General features: G+C 36.9%; 1 pseudogene; it reads left to right on the top strand.

Annotated features, from left to right (window-relative positions):
• The first annotated feature begins 1,710 nt into the window (after nucleotides 1-1,710).
• Nucleotides 1,711-2,699, top strand: LOC122918110 (annotated as a pseudogene).
• The last annotated feature ends 19,038 nt before the right edge of the window (nucleotides 2,700-21,737 follow it).

Raw genomic sequence — 21,737 nt, 5'->3', positions numbered from 1 at the left:
AGACCCTGATAGTCCTATCCCACTCTTCTGAACCTACAGCCTCCCTCCTTCTTTGCTTCCACTAAGAATTCCTCTTTCCCACCTGGAGCAAGAATAGTAGATAGGGGGAAAAGAGAAGGGGATGTTCTTGTTGCAAATATTGTATGCTTCTTCTTTGCTTTTCAAATCTGTCATCTGGGGAAATAAGTGTGTTCTTTCCTTAAATTATGAGTTTGAAGAATCCATTCCCATTTCTCTCTCCCTTTCTCCCTCTTGACTTTCCTTCCCCCTCTTCATTTCATTGTGCCTTTTCTTTAGACATATATCCTACTAATAGAAATACAGGGTACAGAGTGCCTCAAAGGAAAAAAAAAAGTGGGCAAAATGGTAAAAGACATACTGTCAATACTTAGGTTAAAATGGCCTTAGCCTGAAATATTGATCGGTGATCTATTCCTCTCTAAACTCCCATTAAAATATTATTGAAAGCATAACAAAAAGGAAAATATGCCACATTTGGGAAAATAAGTCTAACATCAATTTTTCAGAGTTTAGAACTTGAGTCTGCTGCTATAGTATTATGATCATGGGGCTACAAAGTATCATTATTGCTAATGTACCCTTCAGCCTTACACATTTCAGTCTGACTACCCACAGAGTTCACAGGAGATTATAGCTATTTCTGTCTCATAGTGTTGAGGTAGAAGGGCCTTATCAAAAAACACTGTAGGTAATTTTTCCTTCCTCCAAACTCTTACACATTAGTGTTTGATTTCTTGAGATGAGAATAGAATATTGCTGCTCCCTCCCTACCTCACCAATAGGGACCTTTCTTTCCATAACTCACAGTTTCCAATGTACTTTATGGATGTACTTTATGGATGAACATTATGGGTAAGAGTTAAAGATTTTAAAGAGTAGAAGACAGTGTATGTAGCAGAGATAGGAGTAGTCCATACAGGGCAGTAGATTTCTTATAATAGATCTAGCTAAAGAAAATGAAACAGCTTAAGTTGTCCTAGGATTGTAATTTTCAAAAATATTGTTACTGTGGGACTTTTAGAATTACCAGAAGAATACTTGCAATTTTTCAAAACAAGGCATAAGTCCGGGTTTTTATCTGGTCTCCTCTTATTTCTCTTAGGCATAAACATTTCTGTTAGCCAAGATTAGCCTTGGGCCATTAATTATATCCATAAAAACATGCTGCTGCTTATGTATAAATTATAGAACAAAAGGAAAAATGTACTTGATTTTACAAATATTTCAAAATAGCTGATTGCTTGTCTGTTCCTTTTCTAGATCAAAATTCATACCCCATAGTTCATTTCTATAACATTGGTTTTCTTCATCCTTGCTCACTGGAAATAAGTATTTCTCCTTTCAAAGACCTACCTTTCTCCCCATGAGCTAAATTCCATCTGTTTGCCCCCCCCTTCTGTAATCTTATTTTTTCAAATTTACCCTTATTCATCTAGATTTTCAACCATTCTCCCAAATCAGCATAGGGAGTATGTTCAATCTCTACCATTGGGAAAAACAATAACAACAAATGTATGTCCTCTCTTGATTCATGGTCACACTTTTCTTAAAGACTGTCCTTTACTTATTCTAAATATTTTTATTACCTTTTATTCCTTTTAATTTAAAATTTCAACTTTAGGCTATCTGTTCCTTCCCATTGGACAATTGCATCTTCTGGTGCAGTGCCGTCTACGTCCCCAAGACATGATGGTGAAGGTCAGAGTAAATGGATTTGACCATATAGAGCACCTAGTCTCCAGGGCTACTTTTAACTCTGGGAAAGGAGAGATTGTTGCCATCAATGATCCCTTAATCGACCTCAACTAAATGCTCTACAATTCCAGTGTGATTCTCCCCATGGCAAATTCAATGGCACAGCCAAGGCTGAAATGGGAAGATTATCATCAATAGAAAGCCAATCTCCATCTTACAGTAGAGAGATCCTGCCAACAACAAATGGGGTGATGCTGGTGCTGAGTATGAGATGAAGTCCATTAGGGTCTTCACCACCTTGAAGAAGGCTGGAATTACTTGAATGGTGGGTAAGAGGGTAATTATCTCTGTCCTTTCTGCTGATGTCCCTATGTTCGTAATGGTTATGAACCATGAGAAGTAGGACAACTTCCTCAAGGTTGTCAACAATGCCTTTTCCACAACTGCTTGGTTCCCTGGCCAATGCCATCTATGACAACTTTGGCATCGTGGGGGAGAATCATAACCATAGTCCATGCTATCCTGCTACACAGAAGACTGTGGACAGTCCCTCTGGGAAGCCATGGCATGATGGCTAAAAGGCTGCCCAGAACATCATCCCTGCTTCTATTAGAGCTGCCCAGCTTGTAGGTAAGTTCATCCCTGAGCTGAATAGGAAGCTCACTGGCATGGCCTTCCATGTCCCCACCCCTAACATGTCAGTCATGGATCCAACCTGCTGCCTGGAGAAGGTTGCCAAATACAATGACATCAAGAGAGTGGTTAAGGAGGCATCAGAGGGCATGATCACGGGCATGCTGGGCTATCCTGGGGAACAGGTTGTTTCCTGCAGCTTTAAGAATGACACCTACTTCCATCTTTGATGCTGGGGCTGGCACTGCTCTCAATGACCACCATGTCAAGCTTATTTCCTGGTATGACAATGAATTTGGCTAGAGCAACAGATGGTAGACTTTATGGCCCATAGGGCCTCTAAGGAGTAAGAGCCCCCTGGACCACTAGCCCCAGCAAGAGAAAGAGGAAGAGCAAACCTCTTGGGTACTAGGGAGTTCTTCCCCTCAAATCATCCCCCCAAACACTGAGACTCTCCCAACCTCCCCTCAGTTTCCATCCCAGACACTCTGAAGAAGGAGAGGGACATGGGGAGAGCTATCTTGTCATGTACTATCAATAAATTATACTGCACCCAGTCCTCCCCAAAATTCAACTTAATTGCAGAATATTTGATATCTAAATGCCCTTTAATTCTTAGCCAAATGTGGTGGTCTCTGTCACCAATACCTTTTTGAAACTACTCTTGTAGATGTGTCAATAAATCTACTTATTGCTAAATCCAATGAACAATTTTCATTATGAAGAAATTTTGATTCCCTGTAGCACTGTATATTATTGATCAATTTAGCATTTCAATAATTTTTCTTTCAAAAATAATAAATAGTAGATATATGTTCATTGTAAAAAAATTTAAAAAGCAAAAATTTTTAAAAATTCCACAGTTGAAATACACCTATTTTTAAGTATCATCTATGCAGTTTATATATGCACAAACATATGTAGCATATTTAAGTATATGTATGTGTGATTATCTACATATACAGAAATATCTTAATAAGCTCCCTCCTTCACAAAATTTTAAAAGTTCCATCAATGTGACTTAGACATCTTTCCATGTCAATATATATCCTCAAAGAGGTACATACTAGTTATTAATGAAGCCAGGAAAAAAAAAAAAAAAAACAACTACATGATGGTGAAGTAGAAGTCAGAAAAAAAAAAATCTAGAAAGATGGCAAAATAACTGTAACTAAAACAGAAACTGACAAATTAGAAACAGAAAAAGGTAGAATTCATCCACAGGAAGTATTTTTTTAAACTTTTTTAGAAACCAACTTTTTTCAAATATAATGAATTTAAAAGGAGACAAAAGGGGTGCCTGGGTGGCTCAGTGGTTTAAGCCTCTGCCTTTGGCCAAGGTCATGACCTCAGGGTCCTGGATTGAGAGTCCCTCTTTGGGGTTCTCTGCTCGGCAGGAAGCCTGGTCCCCCCCATCTCTCTGCCTGCCTCTCTGCCTACTTGTCCTCTCTCTCTGTCAAATAAAAAAAATCTTTTTAATTAATTAATTAATTAAAAGGAGACAAAAGCTGATATTTGGTAATTAGAAGAAGAAAATTAAATGGGACTTAAGCATAAATTAAGATTGAAACAAAAACAAAACCTAAAGAAAAACCATATGTAATATTAAAGCATATATTTGCTTTTCTATAATTGTCATTAAAGTAGGAAAATCAAGCAAATGCTTTATTAAAGAGTGTGATTGTGATTGTGCTCTAGTCAGCTGTTAATTTCATTGTCATTGTCATAAACATACTCTCTAGAAAGAATCATCATAGTGTTTTCATTCTTTAGTATATATAAATACATTCTCTCATGTCACAATTAAGCCCTTCACATTGAATATTGAATTACATAATAACAGTAATAATCAAAGTCCAGAAGGAAGACAACTTAGAATTTCAGAGCATGGACTCTGGACAAATGGTTTGGATTCATATCCTAGCTCTTCTACTTTAAGTGCGTAAGTTTTCTAATCTGTCAAGCAGGAATGATAATAATAGAATTTATCACATATGGTTGTTTTAAAGATTACATGAATTAATATATGTAAGACATTTAGAAAAGTGATTGAAACATAGAGAAATACTTTAAGAACTGGCTTGCTATCACTAGGATTTAAATGATAGAAGAGCAGCATTTTTTCCCCCTTTATTCTTCACTGTATTTTCATCCTTTAGAATAGAGACTAACAAATGGTAGATACTCAATAAATTTTGTTGAACAAAGAACATTTATTAAACACTTCCAATTGCCAGGCATGGAGATAAGTATTTTATGTGCGTTACTTCATTAATCTTGCTAATAAACTCTTGGGTTTAATATACTTACCATCTTTCTTTTCTTGATATGGACCTTAAAACATAGGTTAAATTAGCTATCAGATGTCAGCTGATTAAGAAGCTTATTCATTCCTTACTGCTACTGTAAAAAAATACCACAAATTTAGCAGTTTCAGTAATACATATTTATCATCTTATATATCTATATGTCAAAAATCTGAAATGAGCCTTACTGGCATAAAATCAAAGTATTGAAAGTCTGACTTCCTCTTTGGAAGCTGTAGGGAGGATATTTTCTTGCTGTTTCCAGTTTTTTGAGGCCTTCTAATTTCCTCAGCTCATGGCTTTTTTCTCCATTTTCAATCATGTATAAAAAATAAAAACAGAACACCCAGATAGAGGTAAACTCTGAGATGACCTAAAAGTTTTTATTAAAATAAGAAGACTTTAAAGCAACTATTTAAAATACAAACTCTAATCAGATAGGTATTTTAATAAGTAGGAAACTACAAAAATATTAAATATAATTAAATGTAGCTTTTAGAACTAAAATATAGTATATATAAAATCTGACATAAAAATATAAAATCTGAAATTTTAAAAATTGCTGGATTGCCATGCCATGATATCAAATTGGGCCATTTAGGAAAATGGGTCAGTGAACTTGAAGATGGATACTTAGAAATCACAGAATTGGAAGAACAGAAAGAAAAAAATTTCAAAATAAAACATAGCTCTAGATGGAAAAGCATCATATCCTATAATGTATCTTTTTAGAGGCCCAGAAAGAGACTAGAAAATGAGTCGGTATGTCACTTTGTTTTGAACAATATTTTCCTAATGACTAATGATATTTATCATCTTTTCATGTGCCTGTTGAACTCTTGTCTTCTTCAGAAAAATGTCTACTACTTTCCGATTTTTGATGTTGTTTGTCTTTATATTATTGCATGAGTTATCATGTATTCTGCATACTAGAACCAAACCAGATATGAACGTTGCAAATATTTCCTCCCATTCTGTAGGTTGTCTTTTCACTTTCTTAATAATATCCTTGGCACAAAATTTTTAAATTTTGCTGAAGTCTGAAGTCCGTTTTTTCTTTTATTCATTTTTTTTGTGTGTGTGTGTCCCATTTAAAAATTCACTGCAATATCCAAGGCTATAAAGATTTACCTCTATTTTCTCCTAAGAGTTTAATTGTTTTAGCTCTCATATTTATATTGCTGTTACATTTTTAGTTAATTTTGTATTAAGTTAGAGGTCCAATTTCATTCTTCTGCATGCACATAACCAGTTATCCTTGTACCATTTGTTGAGGAAAATATTCTTGCACCTAATGAATGGTGATGACACCCTTATTGAAAGCGAAGTGGCCATAAATACAAGTTTATTTTTGGAGTCTTAATTCTATTCCATTGATCCATATGTCTATCCTTCTGCCAGTACCAGAGAGTCTTGATAAATGTATATTTGTCATAAGTTTAGAAATAGAAGTGTGAGTGCTTCAATTTATTTTTCTTCTCAAGATTGTTTTGGAGGATTAGCGCTTCCATTTCTGCCTCCCCAGAAGCCATTGAAACAGGGATTCAATAAATTTGATAGAGACTGAATTGATACTATAGATCACCATAGATCACTTGGAGTAGCATTTCAAACAGTCAGTCTTCCAATCTATAAACATGGATGTCTTTCATTTGTGTAGATCTTTTTAAATTTCATTCAGCAGTATTTCAGTTTTCTTTGTATTTCTTTAACCTTCTCCATTGAATTTGTTCTTAGATATTTCGTTCTTTTGAATATTGCTGTAGATTGAATTGTTTTCATTTTTATTTTTTAAATTTCCTTTTCCAATTGTCCATTTCTGGTGTATAGAAACACAACTGATTTGTTTGTGGTTCTTGTACCCTACAACTTTGCTGAATTTATTAGTTATAATGGTGTATGTGTAGGTCACTTAAGATTTTCTATGCATAGGATTATGCCATCTGCAATTAGGGTTAGTTTTAACTCTTACTTTGTAATTTAGATGGGCTTTATTTCTTTCATTGGCAAATTGCTTTAGCTAGAACCTCCAAGGCAATGTAAATAGAGTGGCAAAAGCAGTCATCCTTATCTTGTCTCTGATCTTAGGAAAAAAAGCTTTCTATCTTTTACCATTGAGCATGACATTAGTCATGGATTTTTCATAAATGTCCTCTACACATTCAGGAAGTTCCCTTCTATTCCTAGTTTTCTCAGTATGAAAGAATGTTGGATTTTGCCCAATGACTTCTCTGCATCATTTGAGATGATCATGTGCCTAATTCCTCTTCATTCTACTAATATGGTGTATTATATTGATTAACTTTATTATGCTGAACCATCCTTGATTTCTGGGATAAATCCCACTTGGTCATGATATATAATTATTTTAATATGTTGTTGGATTCAGTTTGTTAATGTTTTGTATACAATTTTCCACTCATAAGGGATATTGGTCTGTAGTTTTCTTTAGTTGTGATGTCTTTGTCTGGCTTTTGTATCAGGGTAATGCTGGCCTTGCAGAATGAGTTAGGAAATGTTATCTCTTCCATTTTTTGGAACTTGAGAAGAATGATGTCAATTATCTTTTGCTGCTTTAAGATTCTGTGTATCTTTGACTTTCTACAGTTTTATTATGATGTGTCTTAGAGTGGATATCTTTGTTCACCCCACTCAAAGTTTATTGAGATTCTTGAATCTCAATTGATCTAGATTGATATATTCTTGAATATCTAGATCTGGGAAATTTTTGGCCATTATTTCTTCAAATATTCTGCCTTTTTTTTTTCTTTCTTCTTCTTCTAGAACTCCATAATGCATATGTCAGTGTGATTGATAGTGTACCAAGGATCCTCAGTATCTGCTCATTTTTCTTTTTTATTTCTTCTCCTCAGACTGATTAAATTATCTTATCTTCAAGTTTACTGAGACAGTCTTCTGTTTTCTCAAATCTGCTGTTGAACTCTAGTGAAATTTTCATTTCAGTTATTGAGCTTTTCAGCTCTAACATCTCTATGGTCCTTTTTATACTTTATCTTTCTATTAATATTCTCTTCTTATACATTGTTTCCATTTCCTCTCTTTGTCAATTGTTTCCTTTAGCTATCTGAGAACAGTTAAGAAACTGATTTAATGTCTTCATCTAGGAAGTTAACATCTGCACTTGCTCTTAGATGATTTATATTAATTTCTTTTTTCCTGTAAATGGATATTTATTTGTTTCTTCTTGTTCTTTGTAAATTTTTGTTAAAAATTGGAGATTTTGAGTACTATATGCAAAAAAAAAGATTAATGAGGAAAATGGAAGAAAGAAACTCATGTGGGCAGAGAGGAAGGAAGGAAGGGACAGAAGGGAGAAGAAAAGGAATGAAGGCAAAGAAAGGAAGGGAAAGAAAATGAAAGAAAAAACAAGCAAAGCAAAGTAAAATATTATTCTTCAAGTTTTTGCAAATTGACTTGTTGGGGCATTCCTTTAAAGTCTAGCTAGGCTCTTTCCCACTCTATCTAGCTTATGCTTCCTACTTGTTCTGAGCCTAAAGACAAGCCATGGTTGGAAGTTTGTTGTCTTCTCAGGTCTTTTGTGAGCATGTTTACTAACCTGGACATTCATCTGCCCTAGGTTCCCCCATATACATAGTAGCTTTAAAAATCCATATTCTCTCACAATACTCAGAAATTGGCCTTTCTCACAGAAATTTGGTCTATTTGTTGTTTGTTCTCTTCCTTTTTTTTTTTCACTTGTCCCCTCTCCACCCAAGAAGAAATATCTTTTTCTTTTGGGTTTTATTGTTTTGGGGAACCACAGAGCTTCTCTAAACTTACAGTTTCCAAATTAGACAAAACAAAAGGGAGCTCTCTAAAGCAGTCCTTCAGGACAAAACCCCAGTCAATTCAAAATAAACCCAGTTCCCCAGTATCAAGATCTGCTTTGCCCACTCAAGTACTAGCTATCCATACCAGGAACATGGGTTGCCCCATTTGAACACCACCCTGCTGAGAAGTGGTATAGGGTGATGGTTGTTAATATGCCACAAGGATATATTATCCCATTTTCAATGGCCTTTATCCTTGCTAAACACTTACTTCCATGCTATAAGCCTTAGAGTATTTTCCACTTTCCATAAGGTTGATTCTGGCAGTTTTTGTTATTTTGGAGGTATTTCTGGGGAGGTTCCTTATTCCTACATTTTCACTGATACCGCCGGTTTATTTTTATAAGCAAAATTATTGAAATATAGGCATAGCCATCTGTTTAGATATTGATGGCTGCTTTCAAGCTACATTTACTGAGTTGAGTATTTACAAAAGAGATGGTATGGGCCGCAAACCTAAGGTATTTAATGACAGGTTCTTTAAGAAAAGTCTGCAAACTTCTGTTTTAAAATTTTCTTTATACATAAACTTTGCATGATAAAGAGTTTATTACTTCCTCTTTTCTAATCTACATGTAATTTGTGTTTATTGCTTTATCCCACTGGCTTGAAGGTAATTAGTAAAAAGTTGTATGGAAATATTAAGAGTGGATATTCTTGCCTTAGTCTTAGAAGAAATACATTTTATTTTCATGCAAAAGTACTACATTGTCGGGGACCGCCTCCAGCCGGGAAAATCCCCACCATTACAAGACGGCGCTTGGCTCACTGCCAGCAAAATACGCTGCAAGTAAACAACAAATGTTCTGGTGAAGCTCGCCTAAAAGAGGACATAGTCATTGGCTGTTTCAAATTTAATCAGCATAGTAACAGGACTCTCATTGGCTCTCCCCATTGCTTGGCCCCTTATTGGTCACCCTGCTCGCTGATTGGTCATGTAAATGTATATAAGTGTGTAGACTTGCGGAAATAGAGAGAGAGAAGATACATCTGAACCGGGGCTTCTTGTCGTCCTTGTGGGTCGAGGGCAACAAATGGTGCTGGCACCCGGGAATCGTTAACGAGTAAGTAAACCTTTCAAGGAGAAAAACCGCAAGAAGCGGGGAAGGGACCACGATCAAAGTGGTGGGAATCTTGTACAAGACCGCAACAAGAAGTGGGGCGGCCATAGAGCCGGGATTTTCTTCCGCGGTAAAGCCAGGAGTAAAGGCCACGTTCACGAATTTATTTAGAAGAAAATTCTGGCCAGAGAAGTTTTAGGAAAGTTCACTGATTATAGTGACAATTGCAATGTAAGCTCACTGGTGTTAGTGATGATCTTGAGAAAGCTCACAGTTTTAATGACGATAGCAGACTAGTCTTTTCTTTAAAAAGTGGGAATTCCGCGGTAAAGCGGGGAGGGAAGGTCGACTGAAGTATATGTGTGTAAAAAGTTAATGTGTTAGTTAGTGTCTTTAACGTCCGCGTCTGTTGTCTGTGTGTTCATAATGGGATCTGAAGTATCTAAAGTGCGGTTGGAAGGGTCTTTAAAAGGCCTGCTGAAAGCCAATGGAACTTCACTAAAAGCAAAAACTGCTTGGGCCTTTTTGAATACAGTGGAAAAGGTGGCTCCATGGTTCCTAGATGAAGACTTGCTAAACATACCTCAATGGGACCACCTGTGATCCAGGGTTTGGCCCCTGTGAAACCTATTAATGCCTCAGGGCCAATATCAACCTTTTAAGTTGCCCAGGTGCACCAATAACAGGGTATGGCCACCGGAGTTGTCTGGATGTCAGAGTACCTTGCACTCAGTTTACATCAATGAAATGCATAGCTTTATATTCACTCCACACTTTCCTACTTATAAAAATAATACCTTTACAGGGTACCATTATTCCTTTCAAAATCCTAGGCAAAGCAATCTCTCCTCTCCCTTTGATGCATGGCAGGTCTGTAACTTGCTAGGAGCATGTACTGATATCTCAGCAGTGTCCATGTTAAATGGTGGCAAATTCTTCAACTGTTCTTATAAACAAAATGACTCTAGTACCTTTGAGACAACAGTTAATGTGTCTTGTCCCAATAAGAGTACTTATCAGCCCACTCCCATATGCATCTCGCCACCATTCCTTTTCCTCGTAACAAATGCTAGCGAGCTGAATGATACGTTGAATTGCACGACCCATGTTCCTATCCCAGTGGACAAGTTACCGGTGGTGCTATCCAGAAAGAAGAGAGATTTTGGTATCACAGCCGCCATTGTGACAGCATTGGCTATATCTACAGCAGCTGCCATGGCAGCAGCAGTCTCGCTTGCTGCAACTATACCCACTGCGGAAGCTGTGAACACCCTTGCAGAAGGAACGGCAGCAGCCCTTCAAACACACTCAGATCAATGCACATCTGCAAGCAGGAATCCTGATAGTCAACCAGAGAGTGGATTTGGTTCAAGAACAAGTGGACATATTGGGGGCCCTATTGGGACTGGGATGTATAGCACCCTTCCCTGCAATTTGTGTAACTCCCATAGCCTATACTAATATGAGTGAAATAGTATGCGTGTGCAACCAGCTTCCCTCCCAGAGCTATTTCAAACATTCAGCAATATGTTCCAGTTTACCAAACAATGGGCTGGCACAATTGGTCTTCTTGTCCTCCTTCTTATTGGCATTCTGCTTCTATTCAGAAAAGTTCGCCAATGGAGAACATAGCAGCGAGAGCAGAGCTGAGCTATAGTACAAGCCCTTATGTCAATAGAGGCTGGGACATCTCCCCAGATATGGCTAAGCATGCTAGATCGGTAGTCAAAGATGGGTAAGATCAGTAGAGAAACATACCAACCTAAGACAGGACAGAGATCATCGGTATCTTGTGTCTGATGACGGGTAAGGATGTTTTCTGCTACTGACGACCTAAGACAGGCACGATCTCAGCCATAAAACAAAAAAGGGGGAGATGTCGGGGACCACCTCTGGCCGGGAAAATCCCTGCCATTACAAGATGGTGCTTGGCTCACTGCCAGCAAAATACACTGCAAGTAAACAACAAACGTTCTGGTGAAGCTCGCCTAAAGGAGGACATAGTCATTGGCTGTTTCAAATTTTTTTTTTTTTGGGTTGTATTTATTTATTTATTCATTCATAAAATATTTTATTTATTTATTTGACAGAGAGAGAGAGAGAGTGCACAAGCAGTGGGAGTGGAAGGCAGAGGACGAAGTACCATAGAAAGAATTGTGGTCTCCTTCCTACCCAGGCCAGTGAAGACCATGTGAAGAGCCAATATTTCTAACACTTGTAAGCCTGTGTTGAGGTGCTCCCAATTCCCGCACTAGGGGATAGGCAGAGAAGGCCAAGTAGGGGGCCAGGACTTTCATCCCTACTGGCCTGTAAAAGTGTTTCCCCATAGTCATCTCACAGGATTGATAGAGATTATAGGGAGCTGAAACTCCCATTCTCATCCAGCAGTAACAAGGAGCCTCTTCCTACAAGTTTCAACAGAGACCTCATGGGGAACCTCCCCCCTGGCAATAATAAGGTGGTTCTCCATTCCCCACAACCCTGCCACTTCCTGCAAGAACAGTATCAGAAAAAGCCACCTAAAAATAGAAGTTTCAATCAGATCCAGATCGTTTTCCTCCCCAAGAGTCTCCTATTTTGATATATAGTTTTCATTTGATTTCCTGTGGCTGCTACAACAAATGACCACACCTGGGTGCCTTAACACAATAAAAAGTTATTTTCTCACATTTCTGAAGGCCAGGAGTCTGAAATAAAGGTGCTGGCAAGGCAGCTTTCCCTCCCTCTGGAGGCTTTAGGGGATAATCTGTTCTTTGCCTCTTCCACTGTCTTGTGGCCACTTTACTCCCATCTCTGCCTCCATTACAGAGAGTTACAATGTACCGTCCTTTTCTTTTTTTTTTTTTTTCCAATTTATTTATTTTCAGAAAAACAGTATTCATTATTTTTTCACCACACCCAGTGCTCCATGCAAGCTGTGCCCTCTATAATACCCACCACCTGGTACCCCAACCTCCCACCCCCCCCCCCCCCGCCACTTCAAACCCCTCAGACTGTTTTTCAGAGTCCATAGTCTCTCATGGTTCATCTCCCCTTCCAATTTACCCCAAAGCACATACCCTCCCCAATGTCCATAACCCTACCCCCCTTCTCCCAACCCCCCTCCCCCCAGCAACCCACAGTTTGTTTCGTGAGATTAAGAGTCACTTATGGTTTGTCTCCCTCCCTATCCCATCTTGTTTCATGGATTCTTCTCCTACCCACTTAAGCCCCCATGTTGCATCACCACTCCCTCATATCAGGGAGATCATATGATAGTTGTCTTTCTCCGCTTGACTTATTTCGCTAAGCATGATACGCTCTAGTTCCATCCATGTTGTCGCAAATGGCAAGATTTCGTTTCTTTTGATGGCTGAATAGAATTCCATTGTGTATATATACCACCTCTTCTTGATCCATTCATCTGTTGATGGACATCTAGGTTCTTTCCATACTTTGGCTATTGTGGACATTGCTGCTATAAACATTCGGGTGCACGTGCCCCTTCAGATCACTACGTTTGTATCTTTAGGGTAAATTCCCAGTAGTGCAATTGCTGGGTCATAGGGCAGTTCTATTTTCAACATTTTGAGGAACCTCCATGCTGTTTTCCAGAGTGGCTGCACCAGCTTGCATTCCCACCAACAGTGTAGGAGGGTTCCCCTTTCTCCGCATCCTCGCCAGCATCTGTCATTTCCTGACTTGTTGATTTTAGCCATTCTGACTGGTGTGAGGTGATATCTCATTGTGGTTTTGATTTGTATTTCCCTGATGCCGAGTGATATGGAGCACTTTTTCATGTGTCTGTTGGCCATCTGGATGTCTTCTTTGCAGAAACGTCTGTTCATGTCCTCTGCCCATTTCTTGATTGGATTATTTGTTCTTTGGGTGTTGAGTTTGTTAAGTTCTTTATAGATTTTGAACACTAGTCCTTTATCTGATATGTCATTTGCAAATATCTTCTCCCATTCTGTCAGTTGTCTTTTGGTTTTGTTAACTGTTTCCTTTGCTGTGCAAAAGCTTTTGATCTTGATGAAATCCCAAAAATTCATTTTTGCCCTTGCTTCCCTTGCCTTTGGCGATGTTCCTAGGAAGATGTTGCTGCGGCTGAGGTCGAAGAGGTTGTTGCCTGTGTTCTCCTCAAGGATTTTGATGGATTCCTTTCTCACATTGAGGTCCTTAATCCATTTTGAATCTATTTTTGTGTGTGGTGTAAGGAAATGGTCCAATTTCATTTTTCAACTTGGTTAGATTTTAGTTTTTTTATTTCTCCAGAAAGGGCTTTTATATCTCTGGAGAGGGTTTCTCTAATATCTTCCATGCCTTTTTCAAGCCCGGCTAGAACCTTGAGAATTGTCATTTTGAACTCTAGATCTGACATATTACCAATGTCTGTATTGATTAGGTCCCTAGCCTTCAGTACTGCCTGTTGTTCTTTTTTTGTTGTGAATTTTTCCGCCTTGTCATTTTGTCCAGCTAAGAATATATGAAGGAGCAAGTAAAATACTAAAAGGGTGGCAACAATCCCAGGAAAATATGCTTTAATCAAATCAGAAGAGATCCCAAATCATTAGGGGGGATTTCTCCCCCCTCACGATTGGGTGAGGGATCTCCTCTGATTGGGATCTCTTCTGATTGGGAGCTCTTCTGATTTGGGGATAAAAAGCAGTTCAAAAAGAAAGAAAGAAAAAAAAAGAATTAAAAAAGAGATTGAATTAAAAATTCAATCAAGAATTAAGAAAAGATTTAAAAAAAGAGATTGAAGAGATTGGTATCTCTTCTGATTTGGGGATAAAAAGAGGTTCAAAAATACAAGACCAGTGCTCTAACCCCTGAGCTATGGAGCCAAAAGAAGTTCAAAAATAAAGAAAGAAAAAAAGAATTAAAAAAAAAGAAAACGAATAAAGAAAAGTATAAAAAAGAAAATATATATATTAGATAAGCTAGTTAAAAAACGTTAAAAAAGAAAAGGGTATAAGTTAAAAAAAAATTTAGCAGAAGAAGAGAAAAAAATGAAAAAGAAAAAAATTAAATTAACTGCAAGACTAAAAAATCACAGAGAGAAAGCCATGAGTTCCGTGGTCTGTTTTCTCCTCTGGAATTCTGCTGCTCTCTCCTTGGTATTGAAACTGCACTCCTTGGTAGGTGAACTTGGTCTTGCCTGGATTTCTTGTTGATCTTCTGGGGGTGGGGCCTGTTGTAGTGATTCTCAAGTGTCTTTGCCCCAGGCGTAATTGCACCGCCCTTACCAGGGTCCAGGCTGAGTGATCCCCTCGGCTTTGCTTTCAGGAGCTTTTGTTCCCTGAGGGCTTTCTGTAGAGTTCCGGAAAACAGGAATACAAATGGCGGCCTCCTGGTCTCCGGCCCGGAGAAGCCGAGAGCTGGGGCCACACTCCCCAGTGCGCCCTCAGCGAACAGCTCCTAGTAACTCCCGTCTGCTTAACCTCCGGCCAGGCTCCGAGCTCACCAAGCCTGCGACTGGTTCAAGGCAACACCGAGCTGCGAGCTTATTGTTGGCTCTGTCTCTGTAGCCGGCTTTCCCGTTCCAACATCCACAAGCTCTGCAACACTCAGACACCCCCGATCCTTCTGTGACCCTGTGGGACCTGAGGTCACGCCGACCCCGCGTGGGCTTCACCCCGGTTTAGCCTCCGGAGCGATGTCCCTCAGCGGAACAGACTTTTAAAAGTCCTGATTTTGTGCTCCGCTGCTCCGCTGCTTGCCGGGAGCCTGCCTCTCCCCCCGGGGTTATCTTCCCGTCGCTTTGGATTCACTTCTCTGCCAGTCCTGCCTTTCAGAAAGTGGTTGTTTTTCTGTTTCTAGAATTGCTGTTCTTCTTCTCTTCGATCTGCGGATGTATTTGCAGGTGTTTGCAATCTTTAGATAAGCTCTCTAGCTGATCTCCTGCTAGCTTAAGTAGTCTCAGCCTGCTACTTCTCCGCCATCTTGACTCCTCCCCTTCGGATTATTTATTTTTAAAAAGTGATGTATGATGCTGTAAAAAAGTTAATGGAGCAGTTCTATCTGAAAAAAAATCTGTCTTCTAATTTACTAAACAACTCAGACTCCTTATGTCAGATAGCTTGAAAACAGAAGGGGAAAATGGAGTTGAAATAACTAATTTATTCAGAATATGAAAATTATCATTCCAATGTAATGAATATTTAGTATGTGCTGTTAAATTTACATATGCTATATAATTTAATTTGAAGAATAAAGCTCTGTGGTAACTAATAATATCCCTATTTTGCCAATGTGGAAAAGGAGGTTCCAAAAAATTAAGTCCTAACTATGATTATAGTATTAATAGATGGTGGAAATGAAATTCTTTTATTATAGTTCTATCTCCTTAGAAGTTATTCTTCCCTCTGAACTTTGTGAATTTTCTCAAAGGAGACTATTTCTTCAACTAACTCTAATCTGCATTGAAAAATTCAGAAAAAAATAAAAAGCAATATGTAGAGAAAAAATGAATATCATTTACTCTTAAAATCTTCATATCTGAAAAAAAACTTCATATCTGTAGTAGAGTGAGAAACTGTCATTTTTGGGCAATTATTTTCATAAAACAGTACTGTACATTTTAACAAAAAAGCTCTTAGCTTTGTTACTTCAGACAAATTTACTTAACCTCTACGAACCACCTTTGTCTTATATGCAACTCAACAACAATACTGAAAGCAATTAATAGCTCTCAGAGTTTTGTAAATTAATCAAGAAGGGGGGCACATTTTACATTACAACTCAGTATAAAAATAATGTATAATCTGGGGCGCCTGGGTGGTTCAGTGGGTTAAACCTTTGCCTTCAGCTCAGGTCATGATCTCAGGGTCCTGGGTTTGAGCCCCACATTGGGCTCTCTGCTCAGCGGGAGCCTGCTTCCCCCCTCTCTCTGCCTGCCTCTCTGCCTGCTTGTGATCTCACTCTCTGTCAAATAAATAAATAAAATCTTTAAAAATAATTATAATAATGTATAATCAAAATAATCTAAAATTCCCCAATTTCTTGAAGTAGGGAATAACCTCAAATCCTACACAATTCTTCACCTACATGAGACTCACATTTTGTGCAGAAAAGATTAGTTTAGGTTTTATCCCTCATCCTATGATTTCCAAAAATTTAAAATGTATCTGATTTCCATACAGTGCTTTCTGGCTAAAATACACACACACACACACACGCACACACATATATATATACATATATATTAATTTTCTGAGTATAGTCAATACACATGTTATGTTAGTTTCAAGTGTGTAACATAGTGATTCAACTTTTCTATACGTTCTGCTCTGCTCACCACAAGTGTGGCTACCATGTGTCTCATATAGTGCTATAACAGTATCAGTAACTATATTCCCCATGCTGTGCATTTTTTTTTTTTTTTGCTCTGACTTCTTGTTCTGTAACTGGAAACCTATAACTGGAAACCTATACCCCAACTCCCCTTCACCCATTTTGCTCATCCTCCTTCCTTTCAGCAACCATCGGTTTGTTCTGTATTTATAGGTCTGATTCTTTTTGTTTATTTATTTATTTATTTGTTTGCTTGTTTTTTAGATTCCACATTTGAGTGTAATCTTAATGGTATTTGTTTTTCTCAGTCGGACTTATTTCACTTAGCGTAGTACTCTCATAAAAAAGGATGAGAACTTGCTATTTGTGACAATATGGATGGATCTAGAGAACCTAAACTCAATCTCTTTTGCCCATTATCTTAATATAGTTTGTGGCTTATTAATTGAACATGGGAAAGTTGTTATTTGTCCAAGGGGAACAAGTTTATATTTGATAATTGACTACAGAACAAAATAAGCAAGGAAGGAGAATTTTGATATTTTTCCAAAAGTGTTTGGAAAAAAGAAATTAGTTGAAGATGCTATTTGGATGAGACCCCAGGAAAACTTGTCAGTCCTTTTAAATTTAATTTCATCTTTTTCTTCACATGTATGAGATCATATTTAGGTAGCATATTTGTAATCTGACATATGCTTACTCAAAAAATTCGATCAACTTTTTTCTCTCTTATTTTGAAACAAATTCCTACTCATTTTTTCACTTAAGCTCCAGATAAAGTAATTGAAACTATCTTACATAACACATACTCACAGTAACTTTAAAAGCGAAATTCTCACTCTATGAGGCTAGATGCTTTTACTATGGGAAGTGCTCAGGAACTGAGGCAGATGGTAGACATGGCGGTCTTCTTTATGGCATATACCCAATGGGTTGACCAGTAGGTAGAATGGTCACATTATGATTTTAATATCTCTCATTCTCTTTTTTCTTTGCTCTTCCTCTCTTTTTCTCCCTCCTGTATAACTGTTCTTTAATTATGTTTTATGTCAATGATAAAACTCCATTGTAATTAGTTTTAAGAAATTTATTATTCATTTTATTGTTATTGAGCTGGAAAGACATAGGAAAATCACATATCTGGGAATCCTTTAAGTCATTGTACATCACTGGCAACATTTTTCTTTATTTACACAAGAGTAGTAATGATATTGTTGCTGAAAACATTTAAAACTACTAAATGACCAGGAAGGTACCTCTTTGACTTCCATGGTATGAGGCTATATGAAATTATTTAGAGGGTACTGCTACACCTAGTGTATTGTTAAGTGCATCTTTCTCAAACTCAACTTTATAATAATATGATAAATTTGCATAGGACAGAATCTCAGACATATTAAGATACCAGAAATGATTTGGTCCAATGAACCAGTGAGCCTAGACTTGAAATGTGACTTCACCAATTTACTCAGTGTTTTAACATTGAGAAAATTACCTGATCTTCAGTATTCTCATCTCCAAAATGGGGATAATTATAGCACTTAGATATAGTGCCATCAATTACCAAATGAGATAACATGTATACAACTTATAGAATAACATTTGGCATATATGTTGATCTCAGTATTGGTAAGAACTATACAAATAAACCCACATACTTGCCAATGATCACAGATTTGGATCAGAATCAGATACTTCTACTGCAATGACCAACTTGGGGCCCCATAAATTTCTAAAATATCTTCTGAAGCCTTACTAGTTGATTTATTTTCAGTGTCACTTTTGTTATTCTTAAATATATCTTACAGTATTAGAATTATTTTTAAAAATTCTTTAAAAATAACAATTATTATGTAGAATGTATATTCATTAACATGCCATACATTTTTTAATTTCCAAATTGTTCCTTAAAATTTGTTCATCTTTAATTTTGGGTCATTTTAAAGTTTATCTTTCCTACGTTATTAGTTCAATGAAAGTACCAATTGTATTTTAGCCTGATTATTAAGCCTCATTTTTTAAAGGCTGTAGAATTTGTATAATATTTATTATCCATTAGGCTTATTTAAGAGTAGTCAGAAGGTAATTTTATCTGGAAATATAAAAAGGCAATAACATAAAACCCAACAAGAGCAAGTAGTCTAAAATTAAAATCCATAGTGCAGTAAATTATAATACCAGTACATAAAGGAAAGTATGGAAACCTGAGGGAGCTGAACCAGGTAAGCATGAATAAATAAGGTGACCCAGGACTGATGACATTACATTACCACATTTTTAAAGATTTTATTTACTTATTTGAGAGAGAGAGAGAGAACAAGCAGGAGTAGTGGGGAGAGACAGAGCAGGAGGAGAAGCATACACCACACTGAGGAGGGAACCTGATGGAGACTTGATCCCAAGACTCAGGGATCATGACTGGAGCTGAAGGCAGACTCTTAACTGAGTGAGCCACCCAGGCACCTACAATACCACATTTAAATTCAGTGGCAGGAAAGCAATATTATAGCGTGATTTTAGGCATGATTTACTGCTTTTGTTTTTGTTGTTGTTGTTGTTTTTTAAATAACACTTGTCCATTAGCTGTCTTGTCAAAAGATTTAAAAAATTATTTTCAGAGTGTCTGTATAGCATCAACACTTCCAGACAGTTCTTATGCTGGGTCTCTGGCTATTATTCACATATCTTTCTTTTACCAATTTTATGTGTGCCATTTGTGAAATGAATTTCTTTACCCTCTGTATCAACATATATAAATTTTAAGGTGTACAATGAGATGATTAGTTACATGTATATATTACAGAATGATTATCACAATAAGGTTAGTGAAGATCTTCACTCTCTTTTTGGTGGTAATTAACTTTTAAGATTTATTCTTTTAACAACTGTCAAATATACAGTACAGAGTTGTTAACTATACTCATTAGACTCCCCAGAACTTAATCATCTTAGAGCTGGAAGTTTATACTCTTTGGCTAACATCTATTTTCTGCACCTCTGGCCCTTGGTAGTCAGCACAAAACTCTTTCTTTGAGTTCAGCTTTTAATTTATTTTTTATTTTCAAAAATATTTATTTATTTGTTTGAGAGAGAGAAAGAGAGAGAGAGAGAGTGTGTGTGTGTGTGTGTGTGTGTGTGTGAGATCAGTGGGGGAGGGGCAGAAGGAGAGGGAGAGAGAAACTTAAGCAGATTCTGTGTTGAACAGGGAACCTGACAGGGGCTCAATTTCACAACCCTGAAATCAGAACTTGAGCTGAAACCAAGATTCCCATGCTTAAATGACTGTGTCTCCCACAGCTTTTTTTAAAGGTTCAGCTCTTTCAGGTTCCACATATGAGTGAGCACATACAGTATTTGTCTTTCTTTGATTTAATTCACTTAATATAATGCCCTCAAAATCCATTTTTATTTATATTGTGGCAAATCACATTTCCAACATAATGTAACATTCCCCAGATTTATGTGCACACCATAATAGAAACGATGTTTCATAAATATGTTAATAAATGAGTATTTTATCAGTTTTTGTTCTTTTGTTCTTGCACTTTATTTAATATGAGATTGTGTGTTATGTCTCTAAATGCTAAACTATTATTCTATGTTAAATGCTGATTCTTCCTCCTTGAACTCATCATGATTAATGAAACAACTTTATTAACATTCCAAATTAGTAGGCAAATCCTAAACTTTTGACATGGGGATAAGATGAGAATTATGTTGGATTCCAAGTAAGGGAAACATGGATGCATCATCATTATATATTTACTAATATATTTTACAACTTCAAGTTCTTTGATAGAGTTCTATTTCTTTTTCCTTCAGATTAAATTATTTTTATCAGATCAACTTTTGCTTTGAAATCAAATTTTTTTGTAACTTTCAGAGCCTTCGGGTTCCTTTTATTTAATAATAATAGCAATCATTTGCAATACATAAAAAGCCATCTACAGATGTAGGATGAAGATAAACAGAAAGTAAAGACAATGAAAAATGAGCAAACATCAAGCTTACTTGATTCACATGTTTTTATTTTTCATTGAAACAAATCTTGAAGTTTTGGAATAATTTTTCTTACAACACAATGGTTGCTTTTTTTCTGTTTGTATGTTGTTAATTAGGATTGAGAGATAAGTACAGGAGATACAGCTTATTTATTTATTTATTTTTAAAATTGTATTTATTCATGTGAGAGAGAGAAACGGAGATACTGACAGAGATACTGAGAGCAATACAAGCATGGGTGTGTGGGGGGAGGGCAGAGAGAGGGAGAAGCAGGCTACTCACTGTGCAGAGAACCCCAATATGGGGCTAGATCCTAGGACCCTGAGCCAAAGGCAGACACTTATCTCACTGAGCCACCCAGGTCCCCCAGGAGGTACATTTAATTTGAATTTCAGAAAAAGAACAAATATTTCATGGGACATACTTATATTAAAACCTTCTTCTTTGTTTATCTAAAATTCAAATTTTCTTGGATGTCTTATGTTTCTATTTATTTGTCCATCAACCTTAGGAATTATGATAAACTGAAAGTTACCAAAATAAATGATTTTGATATGGTTAAAATGTCCTTTGACAAATTCATCAGGATTATATCCCCACATTTCTCATAAATTAGAATTGTAACAAATTTTAGAAATATGTAACTCAATGGTGCTGAATATAGTAATTCCTTCTAAAATATTATTGTCCAGGGAGCTATTTCATAGGCATTCATTCTCCATAGTTTATGCCTGGGAGTTTAATTCAGGTGGGTTCCTACTTTATTTCAAAAATATTTAAAGCTTTTACATCTATATAATAATAAGATTGCAACAATCAGGTGAGAAAATTAAAGTGGCAAGAAAAAATCCTCTTATTAAATACCAGTTTCCTTTACAGGATTGCTAGTGTGT

The sequence above is a fragment of the Neovison vison genome, chromosome 10, assembly GCF_020171115.1.
Source record: "Neovison vison isolate M4711 chromosome 10, ASM_NN_V1, whole genome shotgun sequence".
Lineage (NCBI taxonomy): Eukaryota > Metazoa > Chordata > Mammalia > Carnivora > Mustelidae > Neogale > Neogale vison.
The sequence above is the reverse complement of the archived record's forward strand: the minus strand, read 5'-3'. Positions and strand labels throughout refer to the sequence as shown.